The sequence below is a fragment of the Schistocerca americana genome, chromosome 4, assembly GCF_021461395.2.
Source record: "Schistocerca americana isolate TAMUIC-IGC-003095 chromosome 4, iqSchAmer2.1, whole genome shotgun sequence".
Lineage (NCBI taxonomy): Eukaryota > Metazoa > Arthropoda > Insecta > Orthoptera > Acrididae > Schistocerca > Schistocerca americana.
This window is the reverse complement of record NC_060122.1, coordinates 597564105-597577477: the sequence shown is the minus strand read 5'-3', so window position 1 is coordinate 597577477 and position 13373 is coordinate 597564105. Positions and strand designations below refer to the sequence as shown.

Sequence of the window (13373 nt, the reverse complement as noted above, 5' to 3'; positions counted from 1 at the left end):
TTGGGGCGAACTTGCTCAGGCGAGGAAACAACTGGGGGCGGGCGCCCTCTGTCTTTAGTTTACTACCGCGGCTGTAGGTTATGAAAATTGTTTGAGAATCTACTGCCACAGATATCTCGTCCTTTTTTAGTTTAACCCTTTGATGATCAAAATTTATTTTGTATATGCTTGAAAAAAAAAGTCAAAATCTGCCTAAAAAAATTAAACTGATCGATTTTGAAGTGAGACGCATGCATTCCACGAATCTGACTATATTTATGTTTTCATGTGAACATAGGATTTTCCGAGTTGAATTTTTAATTTTATATTGATTTTATCAGGATGGCAATTATGGAAAAAATTATAACAAAACACATTTATTCCAAAACACATTTATTCTCCCGACAGTGAAAAACGTGAAATATCGCTCACAAGTTTTCAACATAACGTTTGAAGATGGGTTTAGACATACCACACACCAACGTTTTCTACATTGTGAAGTTTTCTGGGGCATATACATCCTGCTATATAAAATTTATGTACAAATCAGCAGAATTGCTAAGGCGTGTAGTAATTTTTCAAACTAATGTCTATGGTGATGTGTTAGTAGACGCAGTAAGTTACTTGTGACACTCTTGGGAGACGGTGATCTCTCTGATCGCTCACAGCCTTCTACCCCTGGTACGCAGTGTTTTTCTCCAAGTTCCGAAAGCATCTCGCTACCTGCTATCACTAGACAATATGAGATAATAGACGTCCCAACACTGGAAATTGCATATTACTTTAGTGGGACATACGTATCGCTCCAACTACGAAAGGGTTAAGCGAGTTATTGGTGTATACCTGTCGAAAGCTGTCTCTTCTTGACAGTGAAACTTGCTAAATGGGCATTTCGACGTGGGATACGGTGTACAGATGTTTTCGTAGCACGGTAGCTCTCGCAAAAGGTTGCCAGTGATAATCAAGTAAGCTGAACAGCCTAGACGTTTGATTTTTCGAACTCTCTTCCACTCATGTTTATCATAAAAACCGTGGCGCGCATTCAAAATAATGGGGCTGCCTCATTTGGCACTGTATCGCACATTAAAAGGAAGAGGCTGATTAAAAATTTGGATCACCGCACGTCTTTCAGCATACGATATGGGACGCATTAAAAGATGAATTGTAAGGAAGTCCACGCCAAGCGACACTAGGTTTCGTGTGTTCTCTCACTTTTCTGGGGCCGTTACGTAATAGTGTACTTCCGTTTATTGAGTTTTCATTTTACCCACAACGTTTGGGCGACAGTCCCAGCCATCTTTTTCAACTGCTGGGAGTTTCGCTGTTACGTGTACACGCTGCCTGGACGCCAGCCAGAAGACGACGACTGGGTCGGTCTTCCAACTATTGTGTGTCAAATGGAAACAACAACTCGGCAGAACACCTGGAAACACATTGTTGGATGGTTTCTTATCGTAGCAGTATGAATTACAGCGAGTTCGGCTTGAACTTAGTTAATTTCAAGTGCAGCTTAGAGTAATTTCTGCTGCTAGTACAGTATATATGAATTCTACAGTGTCTCACTACGAAATCAGATAAGTACGTTCCAGAAAATCGCAATATTGAGAGCGTTTAGAACTGATAGGAATCTTATGCATGTATAGATAATTCCACAACGGAATAAGGAAGTACGTTCAACCCGATAGGTTCAAGATGAAATGTGGCATCGCCGCGATGCCTATGTAAAAGTGGCAGAGTAGAACATACGCTGTGTGTCTGTCCACTATTTCGAATTTGTAATAAATTTTACTTAACGACATGAAGACATGAAGCTGCAGCAGCTGACCGCGACAATTCAGACTGATATTGCGAACATTCGCACAAGACAGCAGTCGCATCTGGTCTTTTTTCCCGCAAGACAGAAATTTCTCCAGAACTGCATGACATTTTTCGGAGACTGAAATGCCGTTGATTTTATGTCTTTAACATACACAAGGCTTGCATCAGAATTTGTTATAGTTCAAAAGTCGGGAAAAAATGAAGTTGACATCGACATATCTGTAATTAATGTTGCATATATAAAAAGGCGTCTATGTCTTTTTCATTTTATTTATTTGGTCTCCAGCCTCGGAGCTATTTAGGCAATTAAACATATTTAATGTCAATTTGATTTGTTTGCTCACCTTCTTTCTTAATTTCATACTGTCACTACAAGTAAGCCTATCGTATAAAGTTTTTTATTACAATACCAGAGAAGGAAAGTTGCTACTCACCATATAGTGGATATGCTGAGTCGCGATAGGCAGAATAAAAAGATTCACGCAGTCATAGCTTTCGGCCATTAAGCCTTTGTCAGCAGTAGACACACACACACACACACACACACACACACACAAACACACACACACACACACACACACACACAAACACGCAACTTGCACACACGTCTGCAGTCTGAGAGCTGAAACTACACTGCAGTGTGTGTGTGTGTGTGTGTGTGTGTGTGTGTGTGTGTGTGGCCGAAAGCTATGACTGTGTCAGTCTTTTTATTGTGCCTATCGCGACTCAGCATCTCCGCTATATGGTGAGTAGCAACTTTCCTTCTCTGGTATTGTTACATTCCATCCTGGATTTTCCATTGTTTAAAGGTTTTTTATTAGTATTTGTTTCTCGTATGGTGTAGTCTTGTGCTGCACATCTTGTATGGCTTTTAGTGAGGACTTACATACAATTTACCTTGATTAAAAATTTCGACGTCTTTATATACGAAAATATTTCCAGGTAACAGTGTAGGTCGGGGTGCCTGAGAGAGAGAGAGAGAGAGAGAGAGAGAGAGAGAGAGAGAGAGAAAGAAAGAAAGAGAGAGGGGGGGGACTGTCAAGAGGTATGGCGAAGGTGCGGGTGTCTCAAATTGAAAATTTCGCCGTCCGGTGTAGCCGTGCGGTTCTAGACGCTTCAAACAATGGCTCTGAGCACTATGGGACTCAACATCTGAGGTCATCAGTCCCCTAGACTTAGAACTACTTAAACCTAAGGACACCACACACATCCATGCCCGAGGCAGGATTCGAACCTGCGACCGTAGCAGCAGCGCGATTCCAGACTGGAGCGCCTTAAACCGCTCAACCACTGAGGCCGGCTGTAGGCGCTTCAGTGTGGAACCGCGTGACCGCTACGGTCGCAGGTTCGAATCCTGCCTCGGGCATGGATGTGTGTGATGTCCTTAGGTTAGTTAGGTTTAAGTAGTTCGAAGTTCTAGGGGACAGATGACATCAGATTAAGTCCCATAGTGCTCAGAGCCATTTGAACCATTTTTTTGAAAATATTCATTTTGCCATAACTTTGTATAAACGGAATTGTAAAGTATTTTCGATGGTGTGATGGATGTTCGCTTCTTGGGCAGCATGTTGGCCACCCCTGTCGTAGGTTATTCGCAGTGTACATCGATCAAGTTAATTCATTTTGTTTTCGAGGGAGAATTTCCACGCGACTTCAATGAGTGTGGGTATTGTAGGTAGACTGATTCTTATCCGCAAAAACAGTGGCTCGAACTACAGACGAAGCGAAGAAGGTTTGCGGTGTTGATTTTTAGGATGATGGCAAGCAAACGTGCAAAACTGGCACTCTGCTGTGCAGTACGGAGTACTAAATTGTTACGTGGGAGGGGGAGGGGGGGCGACAGGTGCGGCAGAGAGCATAGCGAGCCGCCACACAAGTCTGTATTTGTCGTCGCCACGGCTCCAGTTTCTAAAGCAGGCCTGCAAAAGGCGCCCCTTGTCCTGAGACGTGACTCGACTGCTCATTGCCCTGGCCAAGAGGGGCAGGGGGCGATGGAGTCTGCAGTTAGAGCCGGTTGCATAGCCCCCCGCCCCCTTCCGTCAACACACACACACACACACACACACACACACACACACACACACCTCACCTCACCTTTTAATGGAGAGTGGGATGTTTACGGAGGGATAGGGTGTCTGCATGGTGGCGGTCGTAATGCCCATTGGCCTCCTGTTAATCCGGTCACTTGCAAAAGGAAGACGTTGCCTATGAACAGCTTTGCCCTCGGCATGCTGCCAGCGCGGGCGTCTGCGGAGCTCGTTCGAATGCAGACGGCGTTGCATTAGTGATGCGTGTATGCGACTGTCGTTCTCGCTCCGGATATAGAGCGGCGATTTGGCAGAGAGGCGGCGTGCACTGCTGAGGTGGAAGCGCAGTGCGCGGCTGTTTCTCCCCACTAATATAGCACGGGGCGCCCGGAATCGTCGACCTGCCGCTATTTCTAGCCCAAGTGCGGCTGCTGAATGGTGACCAGTGGTACTATTCCTGGCCGCGGGCTGCAGTCTGGCAGCTGGCGCGTGGGCGCGTGCCGACTGCTACTCTGTATTGCGCCGCTACTCTGCAGTCTGCCTTCCTCTCCAGGGTTGTAGGCAGGATGAACTAGTTACTTTGCCCAGTCGCCTTAATGTTACCCACATTTTGCACCTCGGATAGATAGCTGTGATATGTCCAGGAAGAGTCAGTAAGATTCTGGAACGTATCGTTAGATATGCGGGGCCATGCCGACCACAATGCCGTGACCAACTGCGCTAGGTTTCTCGGTTGAGGATCCATGGCACGTACATCCAGGTTGAGGTGATCCCAGTGATTCTCAAATGAGTTAAAATCCGGGGAGTGTGGTGGCTAGGAGAGTACAGTGCTCTTCGAATCACGCGTACACTGCGTTCGGTGTGACACGTTGCATTGTCCTGCTGGTAGATTCCAACGTGCCGAGGAAAAACAAATTGCTTGTAGAGGTGAACGTGGTCCCCAAGTATAGATGCGTGCCTTCCATAACGACGAGATCACTCAGGGAATGTCACGAAAACATTCCCCAGACCATAACACTCCCTCATCCAGCTTGGACGCTTCCGACGATTGTTGCCTCGTGTTTGCTTTCAGACATTTCACGCCGATGGAGCATAAAACATGATTCATCTGAAAACGCCACCTGTCGTCGCTCATTGTAAGGCCAGTATTGGCGTTCAAATTCCATCTTTCGTCGCCGATGAACAGCAGTCAGCATGGGTGCATGAACCAGACGCTTGCTGCGGAGGTCCATACACACCAACGCTCGCTGAACGGTCGTTGAGGAGACACTGTTCGTAGCTCTGTCGTCTACGGCCCGTGGTGCACCGCTGTTGCCTCGGCACCGGTTTTGGATAGCGCCATTTTGCCATGCGCGGTGTTCAAAATGGTTCAAATGGCTCTGAGCACTATGGGACTTAACTTCTGAGGTCATCAGTCCCACACTTAGAACTACTTAAACCTAACTAACGTAAGAACATCACACACATCCATGCGCGAGGCAGGATTCGAACCTGCGACCGTAGCTGTCACGCGGTTCCAGACTAGTGCCTAGAACCGCTCGGTCACCTAAGCCGGCTCCATGCGCGGTGTATTTTAACCACTACCGCACGCGAACAGTTTATAAACTCAGCCCTTTCAGAAACGCCTCAGCCTTTGACCCAAAAGCCAAAGATCATACCCTTCTGGACGTCAGATAAATCGCTCCGTATCTACATTTCGATTACTGCACTGTTTTCTGCGTCCCCCGACAAGCTTTGTTTACCCAGTGCTGCTAGTGCTGCCATCTGCCATCCATGTGTGGTTATTGCACGTTGACGTCGAACATAGGCGGTGGTCACATTAATATAAGCGGACTGTGTGTACATACTACTCAAAAATAAACCAGGCTGTAACATTGGATTCAATGCAAAACGAGTAAATGTGCAGACTCCTCACACCACACCGGTGTTACTTATATTTTAATGTTTGACCTTTTAAAGAACATTATGTTTTATATATTAACGTATGACTTGAGCAACTCAGCTCTTAAATCACTGTACATCTTTGACGATATGTTCTTCATGTAATTACCTTACCTTCTGATGAAGTCACCCTTAGAGGTGACGAAACCTGGTCAAGGTATATAGAAAACCTATGCAACCGGTTGGCTGATTTTTTACATATTTTTCAAAAAAATGAAACTACCATATGATTCCAGAGATCTTTTCAGGTCTCGAACAAAATGTTATTCGTCGCTTCAGACTACGTATTTACAAATATATAAAACGAGTAACTTTTTATTGCTTTCATTGTATCCTCTGTAATGTTATTAATCTACAGGTGTAATGCCGGATTTTATCAAAATAGTTTGGTATGACACCTGTATGAGAACTTCGAAATTGTCGTAATTCGTTGTGGAATTTTCACTAAATGTGTTGAAAATGTCCGTATGGAACGACAGCATGTCGCACGCTCGAATGATCTGGGAGTTTCAGGGGTACCACCTGTTTCTTACGTGAATCCAGTAGATCTTAGTTGTTCATATGCTCTCGCGAATCGTCTCCCCTGTTTGTCTCAGTTGCTGAAATTTTGGTAATGCTTTGTTCTGTTTAATATGGACAACTTTGCTGTGTTACAAACCCTTAAAGATACTAAAAAATGCTTCTGAGAGATGTTATTACGCAAACAGACGATTGTTTTACCACACCGTATTTGCAGGTAACCACTTTTTATCGACAGAGATATCGAGACAGCTATGATTTTATAAGGGAAAATACTTTTTAACTGATTTCGAGCGCACTTGAAATGTTGAGTTCAGTGATAATTTGCCTGTTAAAGTTTCAATTGGAAAAATTTAAGCATCATATTGTGTTGCTACCTCATTTTCGCTTTGCGTTTGTCGAGTTCAAAGCCTTTGCAGGAAGTTTAGCGAAATGAATTGGGTTTGGGAACAAAACGGGCGATTTATTCAGTAACGGACGTCGGGTGTATTTGGGAGTAGCGCCCAACCACTCCTCGTCGCACGGCGTTTGGCGAGTAATCTGGTATGAGCGCGGAGCGCTGCGGAAATGACTCGCGTTAAGCTGCGTTGGGCGAAATCTAATCGGCGCTCTGGCTGCTGGATAATGACGCCCGGAATACGGCATTTGTCCACGCAATTGCGTGGCGCCGAATCATTCGCCTGTTGCACTGCATGTGCGCTGTTGTCCAGCCGGAAACGCTGCACGCTCCCAGGTGGACAGAACAGCTTCAGCGTGCGAAGAACTGAACAGAACTGAAAATTCGGTATTGCACGTGTCTCCGCGGTTCTCATTTGCTGGCTACCAGTCTCTTCACATTTCACATGTGGCCATTCTCTCTCTCTCTCTCTCTCTCTCTCTCTCTCTCTCTCTCTCTCTCCCTCTCTCCTTCACTACTACATGTTTTTTGAGCAGATTTTCAAAGAGGATACTGGTGTTTTTTTTTTTTTCAGTATTCAACCAGGCAGCGAACGCTGGTTGGAATAAGTTTTCTTTTATATGTTTGTTTCATTTAATATTTTAATTCTGTGTGTCCTGAATCGGGGACGGTCAAAATTTTTCAATCTTTATTCGATTTCCACGTTCATTACAGGAAATAACAAATAAAAAATTGGCTTGGAAGAAAACAGATATAGCTGAAAAGAGGTTGTTTCAGGGATAGTCGCCATCCCTACGTTGCAGTACCATTTGCACTTCGGATAAAAGCCTGCGCGGGTGCGGATATCCGCCGGATATCTTAGTCTACGGAATGTAAATTACGAGGTCCAACTTGGTGAGGCGCATGTCTGTTCCGGTTTACGGATCGGGTTGAAGTAGTCTGCAGAATTTTATCACATGCGGATAAGGAACGTGCGGATGCGGATAATATTAGTCTCATCCACGCAGACCTCTTCCTGTAACTAACGCAGCGCCATGCCCGGTATAAAAAGAGGCGGGCTGTTCATACTTCACGTTGCCTAACTGACGAAACACCGACTGCAAGAAAATTTTGATTCATTGTTAGTTGAGTCAGATTTGACAGCTTAAGAGTTGTTTCTCTGTGGTAAGTATCTTGCTACACGGTGACTATGAGGACTGTTATATAACTTCGGCCCAACAGGTGAGTCCGTTGGGTTGTAACCGCAGGCAGTAGTCACACAGAGCCAGGCGACTGTCAGTCAGCGGCGACAGGATTTTGTGCGGGCGTGAGCTACGTTCAAGAAGCCGGCCGCGGTGTGTAAACGCGTGTCGCTATCGGACTAGAGTGGTGTTCACTATTAATACCCTGCGCGAGGTAACGGCCAAGCAAATCGCCGCTGACCCTGTCTACCTGCCATTAATATTGCAGGCGTCGCTAATTGCGCACGCCCCATTGTGTTGGGCGTTGTCGCGTGTTCCCTGGGACACTGCGAGGAGCCGCTGCCGCTAAGCAAAGCTGCGTCGCACCTTTTTGCACTGCAGGCATTAGCGTGCCGATGGAAGTCAGTGTACGCCTATGCTCAGTACATTCTCGTAATTTTCTTATAATACAGTAGTAAAGGTAGACGTTGAATGTGCCGAGAATTCCAAATTTCACCCATTACCTGTCGCCACGGACAATGCAGTGCTCGACGGCCTTCGCGTAACGACCGACAGGAGCGGCGTTTTCTTAAAAGTTGTCAGTGCTAACAGACAAGCAACAATGCGTGCAGTTACCGCATAAATCAATGTGGGACGTATGGCGAACGTATCCGTTAGAATAGTGCGGCGAAATTTGGCGTTTATGGGGCTGTGGTGGCAGACGACCGACGCGCGTGCCTTTGCACGACATCGCCTGCAGCGCCTTTCCTGGGCTCGGGACCATATCGGTTGGGCCCTAGACGACGGAAAAACCGCGGCCTGATGATATGAGTTCCGATATCTGTTGGTAAGAACTTATAGTCGGGTTCGAGTGTGGCACGGACCCCACAAAGCCATGGGCAAGCTGTTAACAGGGCACTGTGCAAGCTGGTGGTTCAAATGGTTCAAATGGCTCTGAGCACTATGGGACTCAACTGCTGAGGTCATTAGTCCCCTAGAACTTAGAACTAGTTAAACCTAACTAACCTAAGGACATCACAAACATCCATGCCCGAGGCAGGATTCGAACCTGCGACCGTAGCGGTCTTGCGGTTCCAGACTGCAGCGCCTTTAACCGCACGGCCACTTCGGCCGGCCAAGCTGGTGGTGGCTGAGTAATGGTGTGAACTGGTTTTGCATAAAATGCACTGGATTCTGTGGTCCAACTGAACCGATCATTGAGTGGAAGTGCATATTCACCAAAGAAAAGTCACCAAATAGCCGTATATTCCTGGTGTGCTCAGTTGTTGTCAAGTTCCACAAAAAATTCACGGAATCCAGGAGTTGATGGCTCCAGTCTTGCATGTATCGACCTATCTGATGCTGTATACGTGGAGTGCTTAGGGGCCTGAAGATTGCGGTAATGAGATGCCGAAACTGGTTGTCTAACTAAAATTACTTCTGAAAATATACACCTGTTTAGCGTAATTTGTTTCGTAAATACCTGTCCAGCCGCAGTCCGTTATCCACAATGGCTCAACAGAAAGGGAAATAGTTAAATTCGGCTAATTGGACACCATGTGCAGCAATTCATGGACTTCGAGTTCCCAAACAACGATGTAATTTTTATGGATGACAGTGTACCCCGCCACCAGGACACAGTTGTTCGTGATTGGTCTGTTGGATAGCCTGGACAGTGCAAGTAAATGAGTTTGCCACCCAGATCGCGCGACGTGAATCCCATCGAACGTTTATAAGACGTAATCGAGAGGTCAGGCAACACTCTCGCAATTACGGACGGCCATAGAGCTAGTATTGCTCAGTATTTCTGACAGGGAACGTCCATCGAGTTGTTGAGTCCATGCCACGTCAAGTTGCTGCACGATGCCGGGCAAAAGGTGGTCCTCGCAATCCGAGCTTTTGCATGCATTCCTAATTACCTTGTCGTTTACCAAACGACATACTGTAACAACTCTCTCTCTCTCTCTCTCTCTCTCTCTCTCTCTCTCTCTCTCTCTCTCTCTCTCTCTCTCTCCCCCTCCCTCCCTCCCTCCCTCCCTCCCTTCCTTCCTCCCTCCCTCCCCCTCCATCCCTCTCTATCTACTGAACAAGTGCTCGTAGCTCTTAAGGTATACATTTTAAAGCCGATGTTTACTAGACAATTTTTTCTTGTTTTGCTGCATACATCATCTTCCCAAAGTATCAAAAGCGAAAAACCTGCAGTGGAAGTTATTTGATTCACAGTATCGAACGTGAAGTAGTGCTCGTAGCTATTAAGGTATCCATTTTGGAGTCCGCGTGTAGTAGACTTTGATGTAAATGTACTTTCGTTTTCTTTCTTCGTGACTGGTGTTCATAGAAAACGCCTAGATTTTCGCTGCGTTATATGGGTTGCTTATTTTCTAGCTTCTGCTGTAATGGACCCAGTAAGGGACGTTACAATTTTGCACTCTTTTTGACAGCACACCACACGTCAGGAATGTTGTGAATCAACCGCTACACAGTGTGACGTGTGGACATTTAATTTGGTAACCAGTGAGACTTACAGACAACTTCATACACAACTAGATTTTTATAGAGCTGTGTTTTTCTAACTACTCCTTTGGTTTATTTCTATTTAACACTGTAGACTTAACTTTGGTATTTTCTTCTGGGTTGTCATCAACGGTTATGGCTTTCTTTCATCTGTGTATTTGTATAGTTGTGTTGAGCTTTCTTGCTTTACCGAACTTCAGAATGTGTGAACGCATAATTGCGTGTCAGTATGCCAACATCTTTAATATTTTACATTTAAGTGTACATATCACATTATTGTCGTTTTAAATGTTTAGATGTTTGTAGTAGAAACAGTGTATCGCTTTGCTAGTTACGTATAGTGTCATTACCATTATTATTATTATTATTATTATTATTATTATTATTATACACTTTCCTGGGTAGTATATGGATACTACTAAATACATATTCAAGAAATGTATGGTCTAAGGAGTGTTCAACTGAAAAGGTACGAAATGCTGTAACAAGCAAATCGGTTGATAATGGCATACGTCGCTATGAGACTTCTAGGAACGCGGATGTAGTGTCCGGCGTGATTGTGCGCGTGCGTCACCTCTTCCAAAAAAATTCGAAGCTGTGCTCTCGGCAGGCAAAGTGATAGTCACAGTCTTTTTCGACGTCCCAGGTTCGATACACATCGAATTCCTCGAGCGCAGAAAAAGCAGGGACTGGGACTTGTATTCTGAGACACACCATAGCGTACGCAAATCTATCGAGGGGAAACGGCCTGGACTCCTCACGGAGGGAGTGATACTGGTCGTCTGTAACGCGCGTCCGCACGTCTCCATGGTAACACCAAGTGTAATGGCCACGTTCAAGTGGGAGTAACTGGTCGCGGACGTGCAGCCCTTCGAATTCGATGTGTTTGGTCCGCTAAAAAAACGTCTCGAAGCGAAGCGCTTCAACCCGGATGACGGAAAGAGGAGTGGCTCCTGTCGCAGCAATAGAAATTCTGGGAACAGGGACTGATTCGGCTTGTGAAACAGTGGAGTAGTTGTGCTCAAGCCTCTGGTGGTTACTTTTGGATAAGGACTTAAAAAATACCCTCTTGTGTTTTTTCGTACCTGTTCTTATGAACACCCCTCATATATTGGTAACATAGACAGTAATTATACAGTGATAGATATTTTTTTCTGCGTGCGTCGAAGCTATTAATTGTTAGTCTACAACTGTCAGCCGAGAATATTCCCATCACTATACTACAGCGCGGCAAATGTACTTTAATGTCAGATGTAAACATTCTAGCCCACTGCATAGAACGTGCTCCATAGCTGAGTAATAGTCACTTTGAATCACATTGCGTTTTAAAATACACTGTTTAAAAAAAAGTATGTGGCGAACTGCCTCCCTTTGTTATCCTTAGAATTACGTTTTTCATCCTTGTACAACCGAGCATCTGATCTTTATTTACGTCAGCATCGATAGAGTTTTGAATCTTCAACATCTTCCGTCCCCTCTCTTCATTTTGCTGTTTTCCATAAACTGATCTAAAGCGAATTTTCCCAGAACAGCACATACTGCTGCCCAGACGGTAATGACCTTGCTATTGATGGTCTGGTAAACATTAATCTTCCTTTCCCAAAACCTTTCGGACCTAGTGTAGAGTGCGTGCGAGACTATACTTAAGTTTTGACCTAAGAGTCTCTTATCAGTACATATTACCATCTTTTTCTTCGATAATGCCTTAGGTGCCCTTATCTGCCTCCAGTAATACTCTGTTCAAGTGTGTATGTAGCAAGATAGACATAAATATCCACTGACAGGACTAAAGTCATGCTATAGCATTGTTGAAATAGCACCAAATGAAATGTATTTTAAGACACCTGAATTTAGGTTTATTGCCACTGAAGGCAGCAGTCAATTCTTTAAGGCTGTCGACGTTAAAATACATTCAACGTTATTTGGCTGTCGGCATCCACCGTGAGCAGAATAGACGTATACACCAGAGGACTGTGAAGTCAGCAATGGCTTCGTGGGACGCGCGAACGGTACACACATGGAAGTGCCTCATTTCAGACCCGATGACATTATGTCACTCATTGGAACAAGTGGTTACGTGTGTCTCAGTTTGAAGACTGTTGGTAGAGGTGAGTCTGAGACGACGAACGAGTTGTGTGCGCCGTATTATGCGACGCAACGGGCGCTAGTTCTAAAGGAAACTCTGTGCGAAGCTGCTAGATGTTCCCCGCTTCGCTATATATGGTTGGATCTCTATATAGCCTTCAAATATCAGAGATGGTAACTGTTTTGGAAGGCCATTGCTGTATCATTGGCGCACCTTTAAACAGTTACACTATCAAATCGATCCAGAGCTGTGCTCACTGGAAAGAGGATAGTGTTTTGTAAACATTATGAGGGGTCCACATCAAAATCTACTCGTTATTCAAACGTTCTTTTCGTACGTACTCGAATTGTATCACATCACTTGCGACCGCTGCAAGAATTCTCTCTGCTGTGTGCGACGCGTGAGACAAATTATACGACGTGTTGATCGGAAACGATTATTTTTGGTCTCGATTAATCTTTTGCTGTATTACACTATCAGATACGTCTGAAACAGTGTCACCGACCTCGCTTTGATGCGTGACACAGAGCTAAATTTCTGTCTGCTGCAAGGTCAATCATTAAAAGCCTTGTTGCTATCTAACTACTCTCAAGAAGATACAAAGAGTCGACCGCTGGGCTAGAAAATGCCGCTGGCTGCTCACGGTTTCCACTGTTAATCTCCACAAAGTGAAACAGGATAAGAGTTTAATTCATTGGGGAAAAGGCCATAAAACCCACTACAATTTCCAGGGAAAACATGAAATTTACTGGTTTCATTTAAATCTCGCCAAGTCCGCTTCGTTTATTGATCACCAACCAGAGGCAACTGCGGGACCCCTGATCTGATGTACATAAGGCCCCGCCTACACAGCATGTTCACGCTCACTAAAACGCGACACTCGCTTATAAAAACTGGATAATGACCAAACACAATACCACGCCTGCGCACGG

General features: G+C 45.1%; 1 protein-coding gene across 1 annotated transcript in view; it reads left to right on the top strand.

Moving 5' to 3' along the window:
- LOC124613642 (zinc finger protein 608) overlaps positions 1-13373 on the top strand; it is a 290686-nt gene that overhangs the window by 165031 nt on the left and 112282 nt on the right. The window lies entirely within an intron of this gene.